At 35.8% G+C, this 24,650-nt stretch overlaps 1 long non-coding RNA gene across 1 annotated transcript in view; it reads left to right on the top strand.

Annotated features, from left to right (window-relative positions):
* The first annotated feature begins 3,157 nt into the window (after nucleotides 1-3,157).
* The window catches only part of LOC118544369 (uncharacterized), a 37,414-nt gene continuing 15,921 nt past the window's right edge, over nucleotides 3,158-24,650 (top strand). Inside the window, exons 1-2 of the long non-coding RNA XR_004921545.2 lie at nucleotides 3,158-3,288; nucleotides 3,720-3,790. This is a non-coding gene — a long non-coding RNA (uncharacterized LOC118544369). The remainder of the gene's footprint in view (nucleotides 3,289-3,719; nucleotides 3,791-24,650) is intronic.

Below are 24,650 nucleotides of genomic sequence, written 5' to 3'. Positions count from 1 at the left end.
ATACCTGAGTTCACCTAAAACTGCAGTTTCTGACAAGAATGTGTCAGGGATGGAGAGAATGTGCCAAGAGCAATCTTCTGCCGAGGGTGGAAGTCTGTACAGAAAGCCTTAGGCTGCCATTACCTGATAAGATAATTCAGAGGCAAGTTTCTCAGAAATTCCCTCAATGGGATTGAGTCCCAGTTGACCACAGTAATAAACCATTAATAAATGTACATCTATTTGGCTTTTCTTTAGCTCCTATTTCTGTTTTCCCTCTTTTTCTTTCAGACTTCCTAAGATCATCTCCTAAATGAATTATCTGCATTTGAACTTTTGTTTCAAGGTCTCCTTTTGGGAAAACCCAACATAAGTCATTTATCTCAAAATATGCAATGTACAAGTCAGATACATGTGATAATATAAATATATGTTCATGTATATGTGTATATACATATGGTATACATGAATACATATAGTAACATAAATATGTATATGTTATATACACATAACACAAAACCAGCTATATCACTTTATATAGATACGGAGTATACTGTCTCTTCTCAGAGAGAGATCTTGCCCAGCAGTCATGTGGGCTAAGGGAATATGTGAGTCATCCTCTGATTCTAGCCATAGGAAACATACTAAAACCCTTCTAACTCATAATGAATATAGACATCATATAATTAGATCAGCAAATCAAGCAGAGAATTCAAGATCTAAATGGAAAGGCAATTAAAATGGCCCCCATTATTCACGCTGAGAAACTGATCTTGGACAGCACATGCATTGCAAGAATCGTTATGAGATAAAAGGGCAAATCGCCTGCACAGTCTGACCAACAGCACGTTCCCAACATGTTCTTGGAAGAGCATTTAAGAGAGAAGAATTAGGGCGCCTGGGTGGCTCAGTTGGTTAAGCGACTGCCTTCGGCTCAGGTCATGATCCTGGAGTCCCGGGATCGAGTCCCGCATCGGGCTCCCTGCTCAGCAGGGAGTCTGCTTCTCCCTCTGACCCTCCTCCTTCTCATGCTCTCTGTCTCTCATTCTCTCTCTCTCTCAAATAAATAAATAAATAAAATAAAAAAAGAGAGAAGAATTAAACCTACAGAATTAAACAGTGGAAAACTGATTCCTTCTGCTGAAGCAAGAAAATCATCTGTTTATATATTTAGAAACATATAGAAAAGGTTTATTAGGCACCAGGAATAAACTAGATACCTGAAATAATGTGCAAAACACAAGACACCATCATTTTAAATTTCCCTTTTCTACTCATAGGGGTCACAGTTAAATCCTGAAACTTTGGTTATCAAATTCTCAACATTTAAAATTAATTACAAATAATTCTTAATAAACCACATGCTGAAAAATATACTCTTAAAATAGAGATAAAATATACTCTGATAAAAATTAAAAGTTTAGAAAAGTCAAGCAAAATGGTTTAAAAATGTAATATTTTCAAGGCCAGTTTAATTTGGAATTTACTTAACTGTTTTGTTTTACTTCACTTTGCTTTACTTTGCTCAATGCAGAGGTTTTTTTTTTTTCCTTTCAATTCCCTTTGCTACAACAATCATGTTAAATAAATAATCTGTTCTGTTACATTTTTAATCAATTTAAGCTTCTTTTAAAGTTATTGTTGTCATTTGACCCTAAGTACTTTCATTTGGGGGCAGGTGTTGAGTGTCTGAAGGTGTAAATGGGAAGGGATTTAGATGAATAACTTTATTTGGGTACAAACACTACAGTAAAAAGACAAAGGGAAGAAAATTAAAGAAGTACTGAAAATTGTACCTTTTCTGACCTGCTCTTTGGTCTAATTTACATTGTATGAAAATTTAGAAAATCAGACTAAATGATTAATAGGAAAAATATAAACTTGCAAAAAATCATTGCACTGTAATCTCCCAATAAAAGTGCAAAGAATATTTTTATGAAAACTCCATACTTTGCACTAAGTAAATAGATTTTCTGGGAAAAAGTTACCATTTTTGTTTCTTATTCAAATTTTATAGAATAAAAATTTTTAAAAATAAACTGAATTTCATTTTAAGCATTGTCCAGAGTTAAATTTTTAGTTAATATCCATTTCCATAAATGTATCATGTAATTCATATTATTTTGTCTTTCATATTGGAGAGGGATTAGACAATTTCAGAAGAGAAGTATAAAACTATTGCTGAATATTAAATTTTATAAAAACTAGAAATCTTTTATTATTAAAAGCAAAATGTCTATAAATGAAACAATTCTTACTTATAACAATTATGATGTCATAAATAGAATACCCCAGAGATGGTCAGGACCAATCCTTGTTTTGCAAATGAAAAAAATAAAATCTGTGTTTGGAGACATTTAATGATATTAATGATTTAATCCTAACTAAGTGATAGAAACTGGATATTAAACAAAGCATCTCCTGAATTCTTTCTACCATACTGCCTTAAATGTAAGGAACAATCATGGTTTTGGATCAGGCAATAATCATTTCTAATCCCAAACAGATAGAGAAAAACCTGATGGGAAGGAAAATATCCTTCATAAGGTATAGGAGATAGTTTCCTATTTCTGAAAAAGTGCTTCAAAACTCTAGACCCATCCAAATTTGATAAACAATCATGAAGTATTATTTCGTTTTCCTGAACATGATTTTTAAGTGATCTTAAAAGCAATCCTGAGGGGCACATGGTGGCTCAGCCTGTTAAGCATCCCACTCTTGGTTTCGCTCAGGTCTTGTGGCCATGGGATCAACCCCGGCCGCAGGCTCTGCGCTCAGTGCGGAGTCTGCTTCAGATTCTTTCTCCCTCTCCTTCCCCCTCTGCCTCTCCTCGCTTGCTCCCGCTCTCTGTAAAATAAATAAATAAATAAACTATTAAAAATATTAAAAATTTAAAAATTTAAAATTTAAAAGATTAAAAAATTAAATGATGAGAATGAATTATGAAGATATGGAACAACATTACCAATTTTATATAAGAATGTAGAGGTCTAAAAATGTGAATCAGTAGATATGAAAGAAAAAATGCCATATCTACATCAAATATTGTTAATCACCCATACTGATGTGATTCTTTTTGGCTTCAAACTTCCAACTACTTTATCTTAACTTGGTTCCATGATTTGGTTCTCAAAAAAGGTGATAGTTAATTGAGAAACATAACCTGGTTCTTTATATAATTTGACCTAGAAAAAGTAAAGCAGATGATGTCATAGGTAACACAAAGACTGCTGTTATCTGCAAGCCCTAAATTTCTCAAAAGAATCAAGGCAATTTTCTTTAAGAGTCTCATTTTGAACCTAAACTTAGGTAATCTTTAAAGGGACAAATTGATTTATCAAATTTCCATCTATCTTTTCTCTTGGTTCCAATAAAGATTGTTCCAAAATGAGGGTTATTAAGCAGCGTCCTCTTCTAGGGCAGAGGCTTCTCTACTTCATTTGGTTTTTTTGTTTTGTTTTGGTTTGGTTTTTTTTTTTTTTTTTTTTTTTTTAGATTTCATTTATTTGACAGAGAGAGAGAGAGAGCACAAGCAGGGGGAGGGGCAGAAGGAGAAGCAGACTCCCCACTGAGCAGGGAGCCCCAAGTGGGGTTCAATCCCAGGACCCTGAGATCATGACCTGAGCTAAGGCAGCTGCTTAACTGACTGAGCCACCCAGGTGCCCCTTCTCTACTTCATTTGTAAGCCCTTACTTCAAAGCCCATCCAACACTGCTTTCTTCAAACTGTTTCTGGTGCAGCTGATGGAGACAAGAACTCCCACACCCTACTCTTCTAACAATTTGGATGTCTTCTTAACTGGAAATAGCAGGTAAGCAAAAATTGAAAAGAACCTTTACTTGCCTCCTAGCCAGTGAAAGAAAAACCGTTTTGTTTCTTTTTTTTGTTTAAGCTACAACCAAAAACAAATTAGAAAATGCATTACTTCTGTTTTCTTTTTCATATCCTCAGAAAAAAGGACCTAGCAGGTGACAGACTAGAACCAAGGGACCATTGAACAATAAGGAATAATGAATTTAAAAAATGGCTATATAGATGCATGTGTACGTATATATGTATGCATGTGTGTATATGTGTATGTTTATATTTGTATATATGTGTGGGTATATAAATATATAATATTAAAGTGGGAAGAAACTTTAGAAAGAGAAACATAATAACATTTTCCCTGTTTCAGTATTGTACCAAAAGCCAAGTTTTATTGGATTTAATCCAATTATGTCTATATATATATACAATAAAAACATAAAAATTTTCAAACTGTTCTGAGGCAAACATGGAAGCATATAAAATGCTGGTCCAATTACTTAGGTACATTGATATTTCTGATTTCAGAGTCTTACTTGGAGCTGAAGGTGCAAAGCTACAACCGTGGTCTTAGACTTTACAAGGCAAATTAAAAAAATAGATACATAATACAACTGCAATGAAAAATATAAGATGATCTTTCTTAAAGCCTTATTAAATTTGTTTATGACCCACTTAGGAAGAAAAAAGTTATTAACAATATCAAATAAATTGGCCTCTTTTGACTTTTAGACATTTATGTTGTTTCCAATGAATCTCAAAATCACAATGCAGGGGCGCCTGGGTGGCTCAGTCGTTAAGTGTCTGCCTTCGGTTCAGGTCGTGATCTCAGGGTCCTGCGATCGAGCCCTGCATCGGGCCCCCTGCTCCGCCGGAAGCCTGCTTCTCCCTCTCCCGCTCCCCCTGCTTGTGTTCCCTCTCTTGCTGTCTCTCTCTCTGTCAAATAAATAAATAAAATCTTTTAAAAAAAAAATCACAATGTACACTTTATCAAATTGTCACAATGAAATAACTTGGTGATGTGAAGTGTTTGATAAACAATTAGAAAAATTAAGAATATTCATGGCCTTAGTTAAATATATAATTGAGAGATACTGAGCTAGGAATAAAATCCAGTAATTAGCTTTACAATGCTTGAAAGTCTATGTATTTTTCATTCACCTCTACAAATTTTAGCAAGATCATGAGGCCTACACATCTATACAAAAACATCATAGGACTTAAATATCTTTGCTTTTATTAAAGATTTAGTGTAGGTGGGTTGGGATGGGGGGGTGAAATAGGTAATGGGGATGAAGGAGGGCACTTGTTGAGATGAGCACCGCGTGATGGATAGAAGTGTTGAATCACTATATTGTACACCTGAAACTAATATTACACTGTATGTTAACTAACTGGAATTTGAATAAAAACTTAAAAAAATAAACACTCCTTCAAGTAAAAAAAAAAAAACTTAGTGTAATGTCTAACACTTGATCACTTTTATAAAGCAACGTCTACATGCTACTTTGGAAACATTTTAAAAGTTTAAATCTCTTTACAAAAGTTGCACATAGTAAAACATTGTTTCCTTGTTAAATTCTTATAGAGAGTATGGTCCCCGGAATCATTTGGGGCTGGAGGAGGAAGATAGTTCAAAATTTCTGTCATTCATGAGCTCTTCAGTAACATCTGCCCTGAACTAAAACCTCCCACATAGAAGTAATGGTAATAGATGAAGGGAAGGGAGTAGTAGAAAGGTCCATTGACTGCCATTCAATTTACTGAAATTGCCCACTTAGAATACTTATTTAGACATTACAAGCTTCACTTTCTCAAGTGTGAAGCCTGAGTGCTCCGCGCTGACATGAGGAGTGGGGGCTATCTCTCTCTCCACGCTGCATTTTCAGGAAATCGGAGATGATATACCTTGAGTAAATAGACAAACCACATGGAGGGAGGTACCTGTGATACACGGTGGCCACACATACATTTGTACCTTTACCATGAGGACTGAGGAAGAGATGTTGACCAAGGGAGCAAGTTAAAAGCAGACTGACTGTTTAATTTGTGTGAGCATCTGGCCCTTCCACACGTCAAAAGCCTGGCTAAAGGAATTATATTCCTCATGGAACATTTTCGAAACAGCCACATTTATTTCTTCTTACAAATATCTTCTTAAAAATAATCTTTAGTTTGTTTGTTTATGTGAGTTATCTGGAAAATTAAAGAATATATCTTGATGTTCTTAAAAAATACCTCCTTTAAGCTTCATGCAATATTTTTGAGAACTAGAAAGATTAAAATCCTCCATGTGTGAAAGAATTTAGCTAAAGAATATCATTCTCTTCTTATAGAGCATAATTTTCCAGGCTGATAGTAGCTTTTTCTTGGCAATTCAGAGTATTGTGAATTTAAAGGCTTCTGTCCAAAACTAAAAGGTATTTGAAACTAAAATGATCCAGTTTCCTCTCATCCAAAGTACAGGTAGACCATAAATAACAAATATCATTACCTTGGTCATGGAGTAAAATTAGTCTGGAGAAACATAGGTGTGTAAAATACACTTTAAAATTTTTCTCATATAATTGTCATGGTTCTTTTGTTATGGACATAGGAAATCTATGCAGTTTCTCTTGGTTACCAAGTATTCTATAAAGTGTCTTATTCACATTTACTTTGGTTTCAGGTAACAGGCATGCACTTCAGGCTAGCACAGAGAAAAAATATTGGAATATTATTCAGATCCTGGCTTTGAATTTTAAACAAAATTGTTCCAAGTGTTCTACCCCACATTCTGTAGGCAATTCAATACCCTCACCCTTATGTGAAAATTTGCAGGTTTTACACTGGCTTCATGTCCTTGTACGTATTTAATTCTCAATTTAACTTACATTTCCCCCATTCTCCCTCTCTCCCCCCTCAACCCCCACTCATGACTACACAGATGTTTAACCCAACCCTTTAATTTTCTGAAAACAAACAAATAAGAACAAACCTTCATAAAAGACATTTTATGGTATTACAGACTTGACAGAATTCTGGGTTACGTTGGGGATAAGCTCATAGTAGCACTAATGGTTATAAATATTAGATGCCTCTCTTTGTAGAAGCCATTTAGTCGCACAGGCATGAAACTCAGTGTTTCTCCCTCAAGACTTTCTCACCTTTGTATTTCCCTTACTTCATTAAGCAGAATAATTGAGCTCAGTTCTTTCCACTCAGCTCTAGGGCTTACCTTTGTACAAATGTACTCTGATAAAGCACATCCATCTGATTTTCTTCCACCTTAGTTTCTTGAATGGAACAGAGCAACATGATAATTGATTTTTTTTCTTTGATATCAGTGCTACTCATTATGGTCATTGGTGCTCTCTCTGAAATATTTCTGATTCTTCTCCATTCCAGGCACATGGTAGGGTTGTGATTAGGTGAAGCAATGTGACTGACTAGTTCTGAGCAATGAGTAGTGAGTGATGAATGTCACTTCTGAGCAGGACCATTTAAAGGCCAGTGTGAAACCCTCTTTCTTCCCTCTGGCAGGCTACCAACAGTGCTTGTGATCCTGGCTGCCTCAGTATACCTGAATGGCTATGAGAGGGAAGCACCTCTGCTGACCCATGGTAGACGCTGTATATGTAAGAAATAAACCATTTTGTACTGTTTGCTATCACAGCAAAAATAATCTATTCTGGCTTTACTTGCTATTACTATGCACATGTACAAAGAAAATGTAGTCCCCTTGGTGTCTGGAATGGATTTGACCTTCCTCAAAGCCCCCACAGGATAGGTAGCAAAAGAAAAAAAAAAAAAAAAAATCAACCTGACAACTAGTGATATCTAGTCTCTTTAAATTTAAACCTTTTTTTTTTTTTTTTTCTGTTTAAACAGTTTATTTCAGGTAGATTCATGGACTGGGGAATTTTCTCTAGCACATGATGATGAGAGGTTGTAGCTCCCAAATCTACTCTCAATAGCTAGTGCTACTCTCTGGCCCTTGCTGGCCCCTACAGAGATGATATTTCATGCTGACCTGTTCAGTGCTTCCTTTGTAAGCAGAGAACCACATGATGAGCAAGCTCTTGGGAGCAACAAACTCTGAAGAGCTGAACCCTTCCTCCTCAGGCCTTCTCTATATATTTTCCTAAGGTCTGGGTATGATTCATATTTAATCCTTGTCAAGGGAGTCTCCCTGAAACCCCCAGTTTAAGGATCAGTTGGCCTCAGTAAGAACAACCTCACTCTTCTCCCAAACTTGACAGCTAGCATCATTGACTTTGATACATTTCATATTGTTTGAGATAGATAAGAGATTCTGGGCAATCCCTCCATGTAAGCACTCCACACCACTGTTTTTTTGTTTTTGTTTTTGTTTTTGTTTTCTCAATGTGGCCATCGATGATACAGTAGGGTCATTCTTCAAGACAGTCTCCTCCCAGAGTCCCCAATGTGAATGGGACAAAAAGCTCCTCAGTTTTGTCTTTTATTTCAACAAGTAATATAACACACATAGTACTTCTGGGACTTAAGTCAACAGAGAGCAAGTGAAGACATAGGTGCACCATGATGTTTTCCCCACTTTCAGGCTCTTTCTCCCATAGTCAGCTGGGTCTGGGGGGAATGGTCATTCCACTTCTGCTTCTTACCTGATGTTTTTAGTCAACCACATTGTTTCTGTTCTTTGGGGCTGAATTGGTAGAAAGTCTGTTTATTTGTGAACATGTCTATGAAGATAAAGAACATACTACAGTACATACACAATATTGTCTTTATTGCACTGATCATATAATTATATTTGTGAGGCCAAAGAAAAAAAAAGTCATTTGATTTTCTAAGTAACATACCTGGTTATTTCATGGCAACCTGGAGCAACTAGACTTCCCAAAAAACTAGAACTCAACCTGCAAAACCATTAGAAATCCCATTTCTCTTTTCCTCTTACTCTCATATTTGGTCCTCCATCTCTATTTCTCTGCAAATATACTTCATTTTAATTTTATTTTGCTCTCCTTCTGCAAACCTGATTTTAAGTCTTCTTCATACACATTGTCTTATAAAGCACCCCCTTCCCAAAGTTGACAACCTCAACTTCCAAGTTGATGTTAATGAAAGTCAAATAACCAATCCAGGCTGAGAAGAATTTCAGAACCACAACTTCAAATTGCGGGAACAGAAGGAACAAAAATGCCTTAGTTTTGCTTAAGTCTTCTGTAGATCTGAAAACATTAAATGTATCCAAGAACATATGGTCATTGCACATAATCATGCTTTCTATAATTCGGTCTTATAAATAAGGAGAAAACTCTCAAATTAAGAAATGTACCATAGAAAGACCTGATCACAATGAAATAAATAAATAAATAAGTAAATAAGTAAGTAAGTAAATAAATAAATAAATAAATAAATAAATAAATCTTGCAGCAGCTACCATCTTAATGCCTTTATTCCTTTCCTAAATGCACATAGGATGACTTGATCAAATGGCTTGGGTATTGAAGACATCGTATTAGTGGGCCACTGCCACAAACTTTGGGGAGAAATGACCTGGAAATCTGTTAACCAGGTAGTGCAAGCCACTACTCAAAGGGCCATTCTGTTCTGCCTCTTTCCATCACAATAATGATTTGTCACCTCCTCTAAGCTGCCAAAGGAAAATAAACCTACCAGCTTCTAGTTACTGACCAAAACACATACTAACAGGCAACTTCAGTTCCATTTTCTGGGTTATCTATCAAAACATAATCATCCTCTTCCTACCTTTAACTAGTTATGGAGATAGCTGATTTATTCAAGTGATTTTTCTATTCCTCACACTACTATAATTCACTTTTTTGTTTTTTTTTTTCCTTTTCTTTCATTTCTATACAGGTGAAAATAATTGGAGAGAGAAAATATTTTCAGCTTAGATTATTATGTTTTTGCTATTTTAACAAAACTCAAATGGGCATCTTCTAAGTGGAAGGACATTTTCCTGGCCTTGTAGATACTGTCATGGACAAGTCAGGAAAGCTTCTTTCCTTTGTGAAACTTGTAGTCTAGAAAGAGTAGAGTGGTAATAAACAAACAAACAGATAAATAGAAATTAAATTCAGACTGTGGTCACTTTCAAGAAGAACATGAAAACAGGGATATCATCCACAGTGACTAGGTGTTGGGTGAGTCTTTAGTTTGTGATGTCAAGAAAGGCCTCTATGAGGTGACATTTGCGATGAGACTAGACAGAAAGGAATAAATCTTCATGTGGTAATCTGAAGAGCAGTATACTCCAAAAAGTTAAGACATCAAAAAATATTAATATAAGTGGTGTGTTCTAGGAACCCTAAAAAGGCCAGAATTACTGTTGTATGGCAAAAAAAAAAGATGACAAAGTATAATATGATTTTAAAATAATTCACTGGTGAGGAGAATAAGTTAAAATGAAGAGGAAGAGGGGTTCCTGGGTGGCTCAGTCAGTTATGCATTCAAGTCTTGGTTTCGGCTTAGATCATAATCTCATGGGTCATGAGATCAAGCCTTGTATTGAGCTCTGTGCTCAGTGGGGAGTCTGCTTGAGATTCTCTCCGTCTGCCCACCCCCAGACTCGCTCTCTCTCTCTCTCTCTCCTCTCTCTTTCAAATAAATAAATAAATCTTTAAAAAAAGTGAAGAGGGAGAGACAGAGAGAAATGAGGGAGATTAAAAAGAAGGCTATCTAGCATGAGTAACAGAGAACACAGAATTGTTTACTGAGAAGGGAATATCATAATACCCAAAGGAAGTGGGGAAGAAAAAAATCAGTTTGAATAAATCAGGAATATGAGATAGTCATTTGGATGGTCAAGAGGGCAGATAAATGTAAAAGCCTAGAATGCATACAAGAGATTTGGATATTCTATTTTTTTCTTAAATTATGTTTCAATTTCATAATTTTTATAATTTCTCTTCTCCCCAGTTCTCCACATACATTTGTAGTTCCAACTATATTGAGTAATAGTACTTAAAGTTCCTTAACATAGTTGTTTTCATTCCTTCCTTTACCTTTCTAGTTGCTGTTCTTTCTGTTTCTAACACCCTCCCCATCTGTCTTTAATCATTAGCTCCAATATATCGTTTAGGAATTCACTAGACATTACTTCTTTTATCAGTTAGCTTGCATAGCATTCCAGTAACAGAAAACCCTACTTAACTGGCTTAAATAATGACAGAATTTGTCATCTCACGAACCTGGAAATTCAAAGGAAGTAGATATTTCTAAATGAGTTTACTCCAGTAGTTCCAGCTCAAGCAATTTCTTCTTGTTTCTCTTGGCTGTAAACATCTCCATATGTTACTCTAATCCTCAGTCTTCATAGATACAAAATGGCTACAGCATTTCCTGGATCCCACTGAAGGAAGAGACCGGCATTCAATATCTGAGACAAAATTATTATTTAAGTAAGCAAGGAAGAACTGTCTTTTTAGGCAGATTCTCCCTGAGGAAAGTTGATTTTATACAGTGTTTTAGGAAGCATAGTATTCAGAGATTGGTGGGCTTTCAGAGGTGAGACTATTTATTTAGCCATTAGTTAAGCCTTGGTTTTGGGAATATGGCACCTGGAGTGTGGCTTTTCCTGACTTTCCAGCGTTCTGAGGCAGTGGGTTGTCTATGATTAGTTTTCAGAAGTATGGTCAGTGAGGAGCATTGTCTTTGATTAACTTAATAGATTAAAACTGATGCTGGGGCATTCTTGTTACAATAGCTGCAGAATATTCTGTCTTTTCTAAGAGTGTGGAAACTAAAAATTTGTATTTTATATCTATAAACTTCAATGTCCAAAGAAAGAGAATAGAGTCACTTCTGGAAACTCTCTAATAAGATCATAGAATCTTCTTTCTTAAAAATCCCTATACTAGCCTAACTTTACATCTCATTGGTCAAAATCAGATTGCATGCTTATTCTTGAATAAATCCTTGTTGATTTGAAATGCTATATGCTAATTAGCTAAGATATTACTTTCCCAGGAGAAATTAACAAGGGAAAGGAAGTGTGTATCACTTGATTGGCTTGAACAAATCATGTCCTTCCCCTGAAGCAGGGGTGAATCCAACAAACAATATAGAGAAGGTGAGCTGGATGTTGAAAGATAATAATATTGTTCACTATATCCCACTGGGAACCTTCCTTGAATCATCTTTTGTCATTCTTACAGGACATTTATACAGTCCTGGCTTCTCCCCCAACTTTTCTGGCAAATGACTACGTACCTTCCTGACTAATTGGAGAAGTGTCTTTGATTATTTACTCTAGGACAGAGTAAAATAAAACTCAATTCCTCAGGAGTCTTCCTCATCACGACTGTCTAGGGTAGTCCTAAAATGTTAAATGATAATTTTTAACTCAAGTTTTTATGTTTACGAAAGTAATACATGCACATGAATAAAACCTAATTTGAGGGAGAAATAAGCAAGGATTCTCATGAGAGATAATACTTGAAGTGAGTCTTCATGGATGAGGAAGTCTTAGCCAAATGGCTAAATGTGGTCTAACACTTCCAAATAGCTTTGTAGGTGGATATTGACAGTCCTACATGTGATGCTTAAAAGTAAAGCTAGAACTGTGAGGTTTCTTTCATGTGAATGCTCAGGCACATTCCTTTTGCCTCTATCTTCATTCATGAAATCTCTTATGTAATTGCCTTAATGGGCACAGATGTCTCTGGAACACCCATGAAAGAAGGAAGAAGCAAGAAAGAGGAAATGAGTGCCAAAAATAGAAGTTAAAATGTGCCATAAACTGGTTTCATGTTTCCAACATTTTTCCAGTGGCATCATGCGATGGATGCTGCTATTTGCTGCCTCTATGTCCCTTCAGAAATGGACTCACTATTCCCCAGCTATGGAAATGCTGCCAAGAGATGACCTTAGACTGTCAGCTCTCTTTGTGTATTGTCTCAGCTAAAGAAAACTGACTTGTCTAAGGTCATACCTCTTTCCAAAAACAGCTTGCAATCAATGATTGGTGCCAAAGTGAGGGTAAAAGTCCAGTCCATTCATCCAACTTGGAAGATTCTGAAAACTCATCTCAGCTGCAGAGTACCTTGTGAGTCAATGTAGGGCTCTGTTGATCTGCATTGCAGCTCAGCTTCCCTTTTTACCCAATCTGGCTTCTTTCCTCTCTCTTCTACAGGTGTACTAAGTGCACCCCCTAATAAAAATGCTATCTGGTAATATATACCTCATAATCTAACTCCCAGGGAATCCAGCACACAACAGTTGTTACCAGAACCAGGAGTGGTCCAGAAAGCAAACATTCTGAGATGGGATGTTGGAGCTGGGTTGCTTTCTATCCATCTGACAATGAGGATCAAGCCCAGGACTCCATTTAAGGGTAGCCAAGCTCCAAAGAAGTGAAACCCCCAAACAAGTCAGGTTTGCCACACTAAGTTCAGAGCCCTGCTTGGGTAAGAATACATCCTTGAAACTTGCATAAGAATCTCTGGTTTGACCTCCTCCCCCTAATTTTTAATTTCCAGATTTCCCTGAACTATTTGAACACAAAGAATGGGCCCACTCCTCCAAGTTAAGAGCTAGGAATCCCATTTTCATGAACTTATTGCGGAAAACAAGTTCTTCCATCATGAATTTCTTCCAGCCGTGGCTTATAGGCCAATAACTGGTGGTAAGAGCCAAAGAGGAACATGCTGATCAAAGTGAGCAAAAAGAATATATTATGAACAAATGACAAAGGATCTTGAATATACGGTTAGCAGAGTCTGGGAGAGTACATTCTGAGGTCACAGCCTGAAGGTAATGGGTAAAATATAAATCACCAATATATAAAATATAAAAATAAATATTCAAAATATATAAATTTTGTTCCTCCCCAAATTCATATGTTTAAACCTTAACCCCCAATATGACTGTATTTGGATAAAGGGCCTAATAAGAAGGTAATTAAGGTTAAATGAGGCCATAGGGTGGGGCCCTGATTTGATAGGATGAGTGTTCTTATAAGAGGAGACACCTGAAAATTCACTCAATCTTTCTCTCCCCGTGTGTGCACAAAGAAGAGATCACACAGAGAGATGGTAGCCACCTCTAAGCCTAAGGGCCTCATAATGAAATCTACCTTCCTGGCGCCCTGATCTTGGACTGCTAGCCCCTGTAACTATTAGGCGATAAATTTCTGTTGTTTAAGTTACCCAGTCTGTTGTATTATGTTACGACAGTTCAAGCAGACTAATATGCACACAAACTAGGTAATATGAAAAGCTATAATATATGTATAAAATACAAAGGAAGAAAGAGCTCTGCAGCAAATCCAGATTGTGATACAGCAAATCTCTGGCTGAAGCCATTTGCCACATCCGACTCTATTGTTTTGGACGTACCAACGTGGGGGAAGATGCTGTGCAGGGGTAGAACCTCTCTAGGCCTGAAAGTAGGGGTGAACTGCACTTGTTGGGCCTGCCCAAATTTTTGACTTGGTAAATCCAATAGAATATACCTCATGACTGGCAGTTCTAGCTTCATGGTTATTGAGTGCTTCCTGTTCAGACACTCTATCCATGCCAGGACCCAGTAACACAGAAGCTGATTTTCAAAAAGTATATAATTCTCCATTTTAGTTGGTATGGCCTTGCTCCAGAACACTAGGGATCTGCATTATGATTCTCTAATTGGTCATTGCATAAGCCCTACATAGCATATACCTCCCAGATCCTTCTCCAGAATGAAGTAAATACTCCCCAATATTTACCGACAGCTTCACTGTCAGTCCTCTCTGTGAATTGCTTTAGATGAAGAAACTGACCCCTCTGAGCTCATGCCTCCATCCAAAGGCATTCTTCATTTAATAACTGATAAACATGAGAGAGGGAAAGGCCTAGATCCCTTGCCGTAACACGAGACATTTCTGAATCCCACTTCTGATGTCCCTGTGGGGATTAATGGAGACCTTTACTGGGATGACTTCACAGTTGAACATCTGCCTAGTTCTGCTTCCTTTCTCCCTTTTGCAGCATTGATCCCCAAAACACTCCTTATTAAACACCCTACATACTAATCTCTACCTCAGACTTTACTTCCCAGGGAATCCATCCTATAACCAGGTACAGAATCAATAAAAATGGTTTTGCGAGCTCCATTTGCTACTATGTCATCAAAGGTTCATGCCATACCCAATTTTGTCTCTGTAAAATCAAAGACAAATTTAAGTTTTGTATGTAATTGCATTCCAGTGGTCGAATAACTACTATTTAAGTGCTTATTATCTGTGAAATTGACTTTTAAGATAGTCTGACAGTTTTAAACATCAAACAATATTACAATTAGTACTGTACAGAATGTTTTCTCCTTTGCTTTTTGTACCTGTGGGAGCAAATTCACTAATAAATATATTTTGATTTCCAAAAAGTTTGAACTAATAATAATTTGAATACCTGCAACTGAGGTCCTAAAAAGGACCATTTTTCTTGAAAGTTAGACAAATAAGGAAAAAATATTCATCCAAGATTATTTTCTTTCATGCAGTTCTCCTCACTTCTCTTAGTATCTGGTAGTAAAAATGCAAAACTCATAGATTTACTGATATTACCACTGGAAGTATTTTGAAGGGTCTTTGTAAATATGTGTCTTTTTAGAGACCTAGACTCAAAGTAAACATTTCAGCACAATAAGTAATTAAATAATGTCTAAATTGAGTAATATTTCTTAAATACGACTAATACGGATTCAACACACTAACCCCAAGATATGAAAGCTTGTGCAGGCACTGATTTTGTTAGCAAAGTTAACTTTTATGCTTACCTCTCAAATGCATTTGCATGCCAAATTCAGAAACTCTATCTGCATATTGCACTGAAGATTAACTAGCCTGCCACAGCTCTGAAAAGCAGAAGAGAGAACAAATCATTAATATCACTAGTTTAATATATTGTTTATGACAATTCCAAAGAAGGGGAATATTAAAAAAAACTGGAAACCTCAGAACAGAAATTAGAAAGAAGTGTTTGTTTTTGAATAGAAGAAAATTTGTTTAATAGCTTACTAGTTCAAGTAGCTCAGGAAAACAACCAAGGTAATTCAAATAGTAAGTAGACATTATTTGGGGAGAACCAGAACATTAAACGGAATGAGTCTTGATGGTCACATTACTCCTGCTCTTTCTAAATGGTGCTGTAGCCTTATATGTTTTATATACTTGTTGGAAAAGACTTTTAAACATTCATTTGTGCTGTAGTAAAATTATATTATGTAAAGTGCTTTAAATGCTGAAGTTTAGTGTGATTAAGCAATGCCCAAACTATTGTGATGTTACAGAAAACTAGTGAAGTTATCTTCAGTAAAAGAAACAAAGAGCTTCACTGCTCCGCCCATGGATTATGATTTGAATTTGTGTACATAGGCTTATGAAAAGAATTTTAAAGAAAATAAATCCCATAAATTTATTGAAGAATTTTCTGTGGTATTCAGGACCATTTTACTTCCATGTCAGCTTCCCAGAATTTATAATAAGTCACATACAATGTCAGGTATCCTCTCAAAGACACAGACCAGTCCTTCATGTCTCTATTGATAAGCTGCTTCACGGAGTTCAGACTCTTGGGGGGACAGGACCAAGTTCACCATTTGGGCGTCCAAACCATTGATGCTTCATATGTGCTACTCTGCTTTTTTCACATCTCCAAATCACATCTGATCTTCAAAGCCTTTTGAAAAATCCCCTTTGCAGCAAGCATTCTAACTTTTCCCCAACCAAAATTTCTTCTTGAAATTTTTATTACATTAACGTCTGTACCGCACATGTGAACTTTTAATGTTAACCTATTTTATCATTATCTGATTCTCCCATTTGTGTCTAATTTGTCTCCTTGAAAACAATGTAAATAATTTTAAGACAAATGTCATGCTTTCTATCTTTGTATCCCTTGATGCACACTGGAAACAGAGTAAGGGTCCAAAATTATTTGCTGATACATTGCACACTCTTCTCTCATTTATGTAAAGTTTGAGACATAATGAGCTGATAAACTTGACACATAAGCATTAATTTGTTATCTCTTTTTAATGGAGCTCAATATTATAAAAAAATGTCAAGGGTAAGTTCCGACATTTCTCTTACGCTCTTTTAATTTTTCTTCATTCTGTTTTCCCCTCTATTCTTTAGATTGCACAATCTCTATCAATCTGTCCCTGAGTTTACTGATTCTTCTACCAGTTCCAATATACTGTTCTGTTCCATTTCTCCTTTCCCATTATTGTACTTTTCAATTCTATAATTTCCATTTGATATATATATTACATATATAATTTTATATATATATATATTTATGTGTTATATATTTCTAGTGCTTTATTGATCATCTCTTTGAAATGTTGTCATCAGTACTTTATTTCTTTTTCTGTTTCAAGTTTTTATTTAAATTCTAGTTAATTAATAAATAGTGTAATATTGCTTTCAGGAGTAGAATTTAATGATTCATCACTTACATATAACACCCAGTGCTCATTCCAACAAGTGCCCTCCTTAATACCCATCACCCATTTAGCCCATCTCCACCTACCTCCCCTCTGGCAACCCTCAATTTGCTCTCTATCACCTAGAGGGGAGGGGGTGTGAGGGGATGGGTTAGCCTGGTGATGGGTATTAAAGAGGGCACGTACTGAATGGAGCACTGGGTGTTATATGCAAACAATGAATCATGGAACACTACAGCAAAAGCTAATGATGTAATGTATGGTAATTAACATAACATAATAAAAAAAAAAAAGAGTCTCTTACAGTTTGCCTCCCTCCCTTTTTAGTTTTTCTTCCCTCTCCTATGTTCTCTTAAATTCCACATATGAGTGAAATCATATGGTATTTGTCTTTCTTTGACAGACTTGTTTCACATAGCATAGTACAATGTAGCTCTATCCACATTATTCCTTTATTTCTTTAAGCCATGATATCCATTAGTTCTCTGAACACATTTATAGTGGTTTGTAATAGCTATTTGGAAATCTTTTTTCTGTTAAATCTGACATTTAGTCCCTCTCATAAACAGTTTCTGTTGCTAGATTTTTTTTCCTGTATGTGGGTCACAATTTCCTGTCTCTCTGCATGTCTCATAATTTTTTGCCAAAAACTGGACAATTTAGATGATACATTGTAGCAATTCTGGATCCTGGTTGCCTATCACCCCTCTAGGGAGCTTGTTTTTGTTGTTTGCTTGTATTTGTTTTGTTATTTAGTTAGGCTTTCAGTAAAACTTATTTCTCTCACAACGCAGAGTCTTCATGTCGCTTCTCAGGGGATGGGTCTTTAGACATGTCAACTGAAATGACAGTATTAGCAGGTTTGTCTTTGACTCCCTTTCTATAATTTCTCTGTTAAGTTCTCTGCCTCATTTCCTATTACACCTACAAGTTAGACCCCATTAATTTAATGGCTGGCTATTATTTTCAGCAATGCCCTGTACACATATTTATCAACAGTCTGTTTCAGTTTAATTCAGGAAGGGGTAGTTTTTGAGGCTGGTCTGAGATTTGTTCTGATCCTAGCAGGCCTCTTCTAAGCTGTCTCATATCCTCTTTCTCTGTTGAACTCTCTGACCTAAGGTTTTACTTGTTTATAATTAAGAGAAGTTGTTTTTCTAGAGCATCATTAGCTTTGTACTTTCCCATACTCTAAAAAAAATAAAGTCAGTTCCGTGGGGAAAGCTTCAGACATATGTGTTCTATAGATTATTTCACACTGAGCAAAATCTCTGAGTCACTCCTCTGGACACTGAATGAGGCAGTAGCCTCTGATCCTGGCTTGTCTCTTTTAGAGTGGAACCTCTGCCCTATGAGTAAGTTGGAATGAAGACAATCAGGGCCTCAGAATTCTCTGCCTGCATACCTAGAATGTAGCTGCCATCCTATGGGTGGGGTATGTGTGGAAGAAGGGAGTCCCTGACCTTTTGACCACACTCACCAGGAATTTAGGTTCTTCAGCCTGGAGGGAATAAGAAATGCTGTGACTTGTCCCTCCCAGTGAAGCATGCTAACTCCTGATGGGGAGCTGAGGGGCGAGGGAGCCCCATTTCTTAGCTACACCCTCCCAGAGCTGAACTTACATCAAGCTGAGCTGAGGACTGGAAGAAGAGGGAATGAGTTTTGACTTAAAGCCACAAAATTTTTGCTGTTTTTATTGAGGTTTAGTAGATTTTCTTGAATAAATGTCTTGATTTGCTCTATGCACACAGGAAGATTTACAGAGAAGATAGGTTTTGTTTTGTTTTTGTTATAATTTTCACCAGCTTTCCATGGAGCTCCTCGTGTCACTATCATGGAAGTGGAACCTAATGCAGTATTTTCATTTCTCTATTAAAGATGTAGAAACTGTGTATTTTATAACTTCCTAAGGCCACTTACTTAGTGAGTAGCAAAACTGGCATACTAATCTAAGCGTTCTATAGTGTATCACTACATCATGTTGACTACCGTGACAAGACATGTGTGTGTGTGTTTGTATGTGTGCTACCTTAATAAATGAAGAATAACATTGCTCCCTTTACTTAGCATTCATTTACTCTGCAAGTCATGAGTTAATATCATCTATATGCCAGCCCAAATCCTGGAAATAATAACTATTATGATGAGCAATATCTCCATGTAGCTGATGGTGCAGTAAGATTGATTGTTGAAGGAATATCTATTTATCTTTTGTTAAGCTAGATTTTGCTGTGAGTATATCCAGTGACTATGCAAGACCCTTACTTCAATGTCTAGTGGATAGCTCAAATTTATCATGCCCCGAACCCTATTATCAAACATTGCTTTCCCCAATCTGTTTCTTCACCATTTTCTTCATATTAATGAATGCAATCACTGACTTCCCAGGTTCTCAAGCCATGGAAAAGGGGTCATTTTGATTCATCCCTTTCCCTTACCCCTCACATCTCAATTCTTAACAAGCCACATAGAGTTTCTAACCGCAAAATACATCTCAGGTGCATTCAATTCCCTCCTTCACCAGCAGTTCCCCAGTCAAACATCCCTCAGTATTCTTATACCGCAAAGGCCTCCTAACTGGTTCCATTCCTTTCAGTTTTTTGAACATACAATCCATTTTCCACATAACAGCAACAGTGAAATCCTTTAAAAAAATTAAATTGGGTGTTATAACTCTCTTCTAGTGGTATTCTATTGCTTATGTAGAAAATTCAAATTCCCTTTCTTGACATATAAGCCCTTTACTATTTAATCTTTACCTACCTTTTCAGTTTTGCTTTTTACCAAGTTCTGCTTTGTTTGCATGCTGATCCTTTTTTTTTTTATTTCTCAAGTACTTCAAATTTATAACTCCCATAGGGCTATATCACATATTAATTTCCTGAAAACTCTTGACTAAGTATTTACTTGGCTGACTCTTCCTCTATCTCCAGTTCTTATTCCAATTCTCACAGAGGTTTTATGAGATAAATGACTGTGATGTATACCCATAATACTATTTATACTTAAAAAAATTATTTCTTCATATATTCTTGATATTCTCTTTCAGTACACTTAAATCCATCTGAAATAATCTTATTTACTTGTTTAATTTTATAATAATACAAATTTTAAAATAAGTAAATGAGTGAATAAATGCATAAATGAAATAGTGTTCTACAAATTGCATGTTGAGAAATATCTTTAAAAATGTATTAATTAGGATTACACTACCTTATAATATATAATTATTTGAACATAATAGAAGTTTATTTCTTGTTCACATTAATTACTAAACAAATATTCCTGACCAGTTCTAATCCAAGTGATCTAAAGAGATCTTCAGAGATCTAGAATCCCTCCATCTTAAAAACACATGACTTTGAAGATAATCAAGCTTGTCTATATCAAGTCAGTGAAAGAGGAAGGAATACATAGAGAAAGTGGATCTTTACATTTACCTTTATCCAGAGTTGACAAACTTCATTGTGAGAATTATTCATAGGTTAATACACACAAAGGAGGATGAAGCTGCTTCCAGCCACAACCTTGTACTATGGGATACTCGTGTTTATCTCAAATTCTGGAAATCTCTCTGCCATTATTTTTTTAAATGATAACTATATATTTTTAGTTATATCTTTATATTTTCTCTGTCAAGCTTATAAATGAAGCTGATATGTAGAATCCCAAACTTACTATATTATCTTGTTTGGGGAGCATACTCAGAGACACTTACAGATAACATCTGGTAAGCTTAATACTTCCATAGGTAAGACCTCAAAAGCATGATTTATTGTGCTAACCTCATTATTTTCTTTATACTATTTTTCTTCATTTTATTTCTCATTTGTCCTGGTTTCTTTAAATGATGAAATACAGTTCCATTCAGAACACATACAAGAGAAATAAAAATATACTAAAACATATATAGTAACATATGAAACTGCATGTTTAAAGATAAATACACTTGAAAGGTAAATTTATAAAAGAAAAATTGCAGAAAAGAGAAGATTTTGGTTCTTGAGCATTTCTAATCTCTTCTGTAGATTCTGTGTTGTTCTTACTGGTGAGTACCGTGGTCCTTAGGCACCAAGACACTCTGATGTGACATAACTATATCCTTATACCAGTCCTTTAGTTCTTATCTCTACTTAAGAATTTGCTCAATGTTCAATTTTTATTCTATGGTAAATTTACAGGAGTAACAATGTTTCACTTCCCTCTAACACCACCCAAAAAATGTCTTAAGTGCTTATTAGTTTTCAGTATGGCGTGCTGGATCAATAAACAGGTAAATTAACTTTTGTTTTTCTCAATTTTATCCTCTCTAAGGGGGAATAATAATAGCATCGATCTCATGGGTATTTTAAATGATAAATTCATAGCCTGTGTGAAACAACAGAGTGCTTAGTACTTTGTATAGTTCACTACTTAAAATGACACACAATGTTTACTGGGCCTGTTCAATTATGGTAATATCATATTCCACTTCTGTAGGAAGTGCTCTAGACCTTTTACTGAGTAATCCAACTTCAATTTCATAACCATCCATAGGAGGGGAAACTGTAACAACTTGGTTTTATATTAATTAATTTTCTCCTGCATCCTAACTTACATGAACAATACTAATAATGGTGATGAAGAATTTTACTTTGTTTTGTTTTCAGGTAGAAAAATTGCAAAATTGACATTGCCCCACAATGAATGGAAGCTGCTAGGACTTTGAGTCCCTTACAGTTATGAACAGGTTAAAGGGTAAATTTTTTCTCCTCCAAATCCATACTCCATTTTTCTTCACAAAGCTCATCACTCTGTCCACCCAGAGCTAGTCAAAATACAAAGTTTGAGGGCACCATACTAAGACTGCTCTCACTTCTAACACCAAGTACAAGTTTGGGGGTTTCCCAAAACTACCCTCAGTTTCAGTGATTCACTAGAAGGACTTATAGAACTCATTCAAAGGCACTATAGCCAGGGGTATGGTTTATTACAGTGAAAATACACAAATAAGAATCAATCACAGGGAGAGACATAGGCAGAATCTGGAAGTAGTCTAAATCTTAAGCTTGTGTTGTCCCCAGGAAGCATTACCCTCCCAGACCGATATGTGACAATATACACAGAATATTGCCAACCAGGGAAGTTTATCTGAGTCTCAATGTTCAGAGCTTTTACTGGAGATTGATCATGTCGGCATGATGGATTAATTGATTACCCACATGGCTGAACTCAGTCTCCAGGCCCACTGATTAGTGCATGACCCAGAGCTCTCACCCAAAATCACAGTTGGTCTTTCTGGCATGGCCAGCCCTCATTCTATGACCACTGTGGTCAGTCTCCAACCAAAACAAAAGTACTTCCTTCTTATATAACATAGGTTACCTCTTAGAAGCCAAGGGCGAAGGGTCAACCTCTCTTTAGACAAGGCCAAATTCTTTAGAATACAGTGTCACCATTAAGAGACTGCTGATAGTCTATGTATATGTCAACTTTTGCCACTAAAACATCTGATTCTGTGTTTTACATCCGAACTTCCCAAAAGAGAAATCTGACTGCTTGGTTTGTCACTATCACGTAGGTCATGTAGAGATTTCACCTAAACCACTTCTCCAAAGACTTCTAGTTTACAATAAACACCAACCACTATGATTTTATTAAAATAATCATTGCATGTATACATAATATGTATTTACTTATTTGCCTAAAGTTAATTATCTTATGTACCTAATAGAAAATATTGATACATAAAGCAGGCAAAAGAGGAAGTAGTCATTTAGAGTTTGTCCATTGATTTTACTCTATTATCTGTATCTTAACTTTTTGGTCTACATCATGGTTTATCCATATTTAATTCAGTGAATGGAAAAATACTACTTTCATCAGTAACCCACTTTTATGTCTAACTTCTCTTTGAACCAAAAAGATTTTTCTTATGCTTGAACAAAATTACTCTTGCTCAAATTTAAATGAATTTTCTTTGTTCTGTTTTTAGCAGTCAGATCAAGCACTACATGGGAGAATGAAGGTAGCACAAGGCATTACTACTAACCATTTCTCAAGTACATCCAAGTCACTTTAAATTCTAATTCTTTCTTCCCAGATTTTAGCCATTCCTCCCACATGGGGGCATAGCAAATCTAATAAGAGATACAGAGCTCAGGAAACTCTCAAAACTATTCAAAAAATATGTTTTTTAACAAAACTACATGCAAACGGGTTGCCCGGACTGTATTTTCTTAAGTTCTTCAATGTATACAATAGAAAAAATTGTCTCCATACCCCACAACAGGACATGGAAACAACTATAGGGTTATATCTTTTGCATCCTCAGTTTCTAAATTTTAGAAATGTTATGATTATGTTGCTAAGCAATGTGCAAATCAATGCCTCCTTGGGATCTTGCATCCTCTGGAATAAGCTATATTTAACAGTTTGTTTATAATGTATTTTCCTAAATGTAAAATATCTACAGCATTGTTAGAACACCTGGCTTTAGGGTTATCTAATTAAATTCATTGTAAATACATCTTAAGAAGGGTTATTTTCTAACTACATTATGTGAAGTATAATGTGTGTTTGTGTGTATATATATCATACTATTTTCACACGTGTATATATACTAGATGTAGAATTTCTGAATTTTCTTTTTTTTTTTGATTTTATTTAATTTTTTATTGTTATGTTAATCCCCATACATTACATCAATAGTTTTAGATATAGTGTTCCATGATTCATTGTTTGTGCATAACACCCAGTGCTCCATGCGAATTTCTGAATTTTCTATATGTGAACTTTCAAGTGATTTACAGGAAGAACTGCTGATACTTGTTACCTAACTGAGAAGTTCTAACCATTGAACTGAGCCAGAGGAACTTTCCACCAAGTCTTTGCTAAAGCCTTTTCTTCTGCACAGTCAGGACAACTTATTAATCATAGGAGTCCAACCTAGCTGGAAAAACCTGTCAACATTTCCTAAAGTTTCAGAGGGGCTCAAGAAGAACTCTGGTTAAGTCCCAGAAGTTTTGAAGCCACAGAACTGAATCTTCTGGGAATTCATAAATGAGGTGTATTAATATACTTCACCTACTCATTCTTCATGCATTCTTGAATTTAATAAAATATTTGCTGAATGCTAACTACATATTAGACAGAGGTCAAATAAAGGCAAATCCTATGTAATGTATTTCTTCAAGATACTTACATTAGGTTTGTATAAGCTAATAAGGGCAAAAGACATTGCGATTACTTTGACAAAAATATGATTAAAGTATTAGAGTATGAAGTAGCAAATGAGATAAGAAAACAAAGGGAAAAGACCTACTGAACATTAGACACAAAGACATAAAATGATCCTGTGCATTTGAGTAAACACAAGGACTACAATGTGGCTGGAAAATAATTTGAGAAAGCAGAGCAAGTAGAGGAAAGACCTTGTATACTGTGCCATTGGGAATGGCAATGGGAGA

Source organism: Halichoerus grypus, chromosome 7, assembly GCF_964656455.1.
Source record: "Halichoerus grypus chromosome 7, mHalGry1.hap1.1, whole genome shotgun sequence".
Taxonomy (NCBI): Eukaryota; Metazoa; Chordata; class Mammalia; order Carnivora; family Phocidae; genus Halichoerus; species Halichoerus grypus.
The sequence above is the reverse complement of the archived record's forward strand: the minus strand, read 5'-3'. Positions and strand labels throughout refer to the sequence as shown.